Here is a 6,120-nt window from a genome sequence, read left to right as displayed (position 1 = left end):
TCCCGAATTACGCTAGCTGACATTAAGTACGGCTCACACAGATCGCACCAAGGTTTCGTTATCCCTAATCCCACCTTTAAACCATCCGTATTGATCCCTCATATACGTTAGGAGTGATGTTGTTCAACAACTACCTAAATATGCACTCTCTCCCGAGTAACACACACTAAACAGGCACAGTCGATTGAGAGCTCTTCAACCAACCACAATATAAACGTAGTTGAACGAATAGAGAAATCCAACGGCTCAATTATATAAGAACATAACAAGAATTTATCCTACAAAAGGTTCTATTAAAACTCAAGATAACAAATTAGCTATTCATAATAGTATGCATAACTACTATACTAGAATTCATAACCAATAATTGAAATAGGAAGAAGGAAGTGAAAAACTCGTAGAAGAATTCTCCGCCTTGATCCTAGTGTGCTCTTGCCTCCTTAGGTCGAATCCCCGTCCTCCACGGCGGCTTCGTGCTCTTCCTAGGTCTAAAGTGTGTCAAAAGTCTGTCCCCAGTCCTCAAAATAGCATTTTTACATGTATTTATACCAAATAGGGTTGGGCCCAAATGAAACACCTTCTCCTACACGAAATAGGACTCTGGCTATGTAAAATTTGCACAGGTGCGCCGCACCATGCGGTGTGCTTGTGGAAAAGTTCAGAGAGCTGATTCTGACAGGTTGCAGGAATTTTCCACAGGTACAATATTGGGAATTCGCTAAAATGCAAGACACGAAAGTTGTAGCCCTTCCAAATAGCTTTCCAACGATATAATGTAGAGCCCAAACGGAGTTCTGAGCAAAAAATTGTGTGCATTTTACTAGACAATGCGTCGTATGCCCGCTCGAATCTTCGTTTCGTTCTTAACTATCATCCGTTGAACCCCAAACACGATCCCAGCTTGATTCCTTGGGCTTTTGCTCAGACTTCAAAGCTCCAAATCACTTGAATTCATTCCATAATATCCACATAGCTCGGAATCACTCCTACAAGGCATAAAATACACAATTAGTGCAAAACACTAGTGATTAAAGCTCAAACTCAATTAAAGTGCAGTACATTAGAGTGTAATAAGCGACTAAAATACGCAATTACAGCCTATCATCAACACCCCACACTTAAAACATTGCTCTTCCTCGAGCAATCAAACTACACTTTATATAGACACGACCTTTTTAAACAATTCTCCTAGCTCATCACACCAAGAATATTCTAAATAGACTAAGCACAAAAGCGTAACATTTTCACCTTAAGAATTGACTCACAAGTACCACGCATTATTCACAACTTACTCACTTACTCTAACATAGAGGTCCACAATATTTCCTTTCCTTCATGAATCAAGTGCCCTCGCACAACAAAAGAGAGTAGTTCCACACACCATAAAAGTTAAGAACAATTAGGAACTCAAGATAGAAGAACTCACTCACTCTCAGAAATAACATTCATATGCCACAAAAGATGCACCATAGGCTTGCTCGTAGTGTACTACTCTACTAATCGAGCTCATTCAGTCTAGGATCAAGTAGGACTTTATTTGGTTGTAATGTAGGCTGCTGGACGAGTAGGATACATTTAGATATAAGAGTAACTATACCTCCCTAATCACTTCAATAAATACACTTTAACATTCAAGCCCATACTTATATCAAACCATAACTCCACCTTCACATCAATGTATATTAAGTCCCAAATTATTTAAGCACAATTACATCAAGAGTTACCACTTGTCAATGAATATTTTTTTCTTCACAGCAATACAACTATTTTTTTCTTTTCTTTTCTTTTTCAATTCAAGTGGCTCTTACTTTTTTTTCAACACAGTGCACCTTTCTCCTTATTTCATTAGTTCCACTCAAAGTCCAAACTACCATCCCACACTTTAACTTTTACAAATTCCATAATAATTCAAGTGCTCATGAGAGGTTGAAAGGCTCAAATAGATGGTTAAGTCAAACAAAGGGGTAAGGCTTGTAATGTGGTTGCCAAAGAAACAGGATTACGGGCTCAAAGGGGTTAACTACGTTACATAACAAATAGGCGGGTAAAATATACATATCTGGCTCAACAAAGAACGCCTATATCACTTCCAAGACTGAACAAAACTACTATTTCTCTTTGCAAACACACGGGGCAAGTTCTAGACATCAAATCCAATGCATAGAATAACACAAAACCTTACACACACATGGCACATAACTCACTAAGGATTGGACTCATCAAGACACTCTAGTCAAAGCAGTTAAGCAAAGTTAAGATCATACAATTTAAGGTACTTATACAAGAGTCAAAAATTGAGCCTAAGCGTCACAACCAAAGGACTCACTATTCTAAAGGCATAACAACGTTAAGAGATATCGCTGCAATTCAATCCATCCACACTAGCTTCTACTCCTAAAAAAATAAAACTAACTACACCCGGTTCAAACAAAACCCTTGGAAAAGAACCGTGGCATAAAAAAAAATCAAGGGGGAATTACTACTACCTACAAAGAAAATCTTTTTTTTTAGACTTAAATCCCTCAACAAAATTATCTAGGATATCCATCGTCGGGAAAAGTCCAATCTTTTTTTAAAACAAAAGCATTATTCAATTAAACTTACACGGCTAAAATAGAATAGAAAGTCACCCACATAATCTCCTCACCCCACACTTAAAATTGTGCATTGTCCCCAATGCACACCATACTAATAAGAGGGTAAAAGAAACTCCCTGGTAGGCCAAAAGCCGAAGCACTAGCAGCTCATGGGGTACTCAGACTTCTCCCAGGCTTGGTCCTTCGTGCGGGTACCTCACATTTAGTTCCAACCATCTGGTTTGCTGTTGCATCCTTCCAATAGCTTTGCTTTCCATACTCCTAGAAAATCAAAAATCTACACTACAAAAATAATACAATTAAAAAAATTAATAATAAAAAAATATAAAAAAATAAAAAAAGTAGTAAAGCTGGGTTGCCTCCCAACAAGCACTTGATTTAACGTCGTGGCACGACACGAATCACTTTTTGCCTCCACTTTGAACTTATGAATTGGACCCCAAGTTTTGATTCTGCTCTATGATCATGCTCCTGGGGTGGTGGAACGAATCTGACTGGCCCAATAAAATAATGTAGTATTCTGCACTTCTTAGCCTTTAGTTGAGATGTGTTTCCCGACTTTCTGGCAAGAAGAATTCCAGAATGTAGGCACCTTGTTCTTCATTCCTTGACTCCTCAAGTGGCTCGGATGACTCTATTTCTATATCATCATCCAAACACAATGTGGAAAAATGCTTGGATTGTGGACCAATGCGCTCAACTGGATGAACATTAGGACTGTCAACATCCTCAACACCAATGATACTAGAGTCAACTAAATATGTATCCTCAATATCCTTGGTTGACGCTAGCATCTCTTCTACAACATCGGCATCCTCATATTCTAGTTTGATTGACAGTTGGTGTTCTACTATGGACCCCTCTATTGGTACCTCAATTTCTGCATCTAATTCATACTCTTCTTGGATACTATTCACAATATTGGCTTGTTGAGCATTGAAATCTTCAACCAGTTGACTCACTTGAACTTTCAAGTTGTGAATAGTTTCCTCTTGCCTTCGTATCTATTTACTATTTTGTTCCACAAGGCACTTTAACATATCCTCGTTAAGCTTTAACATATCTTCGATCTCCTTCAGGTCAGCTTTCCTAGGTTCTTTGTTCATGTTATCCTCACAAGAAAAAGTAGAACCATCAAAGTAAGGAGTTAGGGGAAGATAACAAATATAAGCACAACCATGAAAGTGACCATCTTGACTACCACACATAAGATTGAGTTGGTGGAAAAACTCGCTCTCGGGAATATTTTGATAATTTGGCAATGGGTGGTTTCCTCCACAATATGCATAAGGAGGATCAAAAGTAGAATTACCAACATCAAAACTCTCATAATTCCAAGATGTCATGTCTCTCAAGTCAAAAATAAAAATTAGAAAAAAATTAAATACAAGAAAACAAATAAAAGTTCAAACTTGCAACCTAGAAATATGTGCACCTACAGTTACACCATTAGTTCCCGGCAACGGCGCCAAAATTTGATCACTCCCAACTATGCCTTATTAAAAGGACTAAGCGATCGTTGCAAATATAATCCAGTTTACATGTCCGGAGTCAAATCCCACAGAACTAAGGCTTAGCTATAGTTGTTGAATATTGCTAAGAGGACAAGATCGAACAATTCCTATGTTGAAAATATTAAGATTCTTGTATCTAATTAACTAACAAATTAAATTAATAGATTAACACTAAAGACACTACGGGTTGGAGACAAAATTAAGAAGGTCTAGAGTTATGATTTCCCCTATTGTCGGAATCCTTCCCGCTATATTTTTTATAAAATTGCCTAAGTCTTCTCTACCGATCATGAGCACTCTAGCTGTCGTAACTCTCTCCCGAGTAATTACATCAATTTACTAGATATATTCTCCCGAATTACGCTAGCTGGCATTAAGTACGGCTCACTCGGATCGCACCAAGGTTTCGTTATCCCTAATCCTACCTTTAAACCCTTCGTATTGATCCCTCATATACGTTAGGAGTGATGTTGTTCAACAACTACCTAAATATGCACTCTCTCCCGAATAATACACACTAAATAGGCACAGTCGATTGAGAGCTCTTCAACCAACCACAATATAAACGTAGTTGAACAAATAGAAAAACCTAACGGTTCAATTGTATAAGAACATAACAAGAATTTATCCTACAAAAGGTTCTATCAAAACTCTAGATAACAAATTAGCTATTCATAATAGTATGCATAACTACAATACTAGAATTCATAACCAATAATGGAAATAGGAAGAAGGAAGTTAAAAACTTGTAGAAGAATTCTCCGCCTTGCTCCTAGTGTGTTCTTACCTCCTTAGGTCGAATCCCCGGCCTCCACAGCGGCTCCGTGCTCTCCCTAGGTCTAAAGTGTGTCAAAAGTTTGTCCCCGGTCCTCAAAATAGCATTTTTACATGTATTTATACCAAATAGGGTCGGGCCCAGATGAAACACCTTTTCCTGCGCGAAATAGGACTCTAGCTCTGTAAAATTTGCACAGGCGCGCCGCCCCATGCGGTGTGCTTGTGGGGAAGTTCAGAGAGCTGATTCTGACAGGCAGCAGGAATTTTCCACAGGCGCGGCGCGTTCCGTGCCACTCCACGCGCCGCGGTAGTGGAAATTCGCGAAAATGCAAAACATAAAAGTTGTAGCCCTTTCAAATAGCTTTTCAACAATATATTGTGGAGCCTAAACGAAGTTCTGAGTGAAAAGTTATGTGCATTTTACTAGACAATGCGTCGTATGCCCGCTCGATTCTTCGTTTCGTTTTTAACTATTATCCGTTGATCCCCGAACATGATCCCGGCTTGATTCCTTGGGCTTTTACTCAGACTTCAAAGCTCCAAGTCACTTGAATTCATTCCATAATATCTACATAGCTCGGAATCACTCCTACAAGGCATAAAATACACGATTAGTGCAAAACACTAGCGATTAAAGCTCAAACTCAATTAAAGTGCAATACATTAGAGTGTAATAAGCGACTAAAATACGCAATTATATCCTATCATCACATAACTATATATTTTTTTTTAAAAAAAAAACAGTGGAAAGCACATTAAGCAAGGAGACTCTGATAATCTAAATTTTAAGACTTCTTATATACGCTAAAGTATTTTTGCAATGTTGCAAAACAACGCTATGGCGATTTTGGAGCACTAGTTACACCTTTTAGTTTATTTATAGACACTTCAAATAATTAATCAACTTAACAATATTTTTTATTTTGCAACAACTTAAGCCAACCATTGTACTTTTTGATACGAGGCTCCAATTTTGTAAAGAATTTATGATGTTTATTGGCTTATTTTATATTTTGAGTAAGTATAGTGTCATCAAATATTATCCTATAAATATGAAGAGAAAAAAAAAATCAAATTAGCATAAAATAAGACACTTTCATACAAAGTATTCATAGTCAAGAAAAGAAAATTGAAGAATAAGTTAACCTTACTCTCTTCAGTTTTTGACAAATGATTATTAATTAATCAACAAGAATTAGATTAATTAGATGGTGTATACAGCGATTTGGGGG

This window comes from Nicotiana attenuata, unplaced genomic scaffold (assembly GCF_001879085.1).
Source record: "Nicotiana attenuata strain UT unplaced genomic scaffold, NIATTr2, whole genome shotgun sequence".
Taxonomy (NCBI): Eukaryota; Viridiplantae; Streptophyta; class Magnoliopsida; order Solanales; family Solanaceae; genus Nicotiana; species Nicotiana attenuata.
This window is presented reverse-complemented; position numbering follows the sequence as displayed.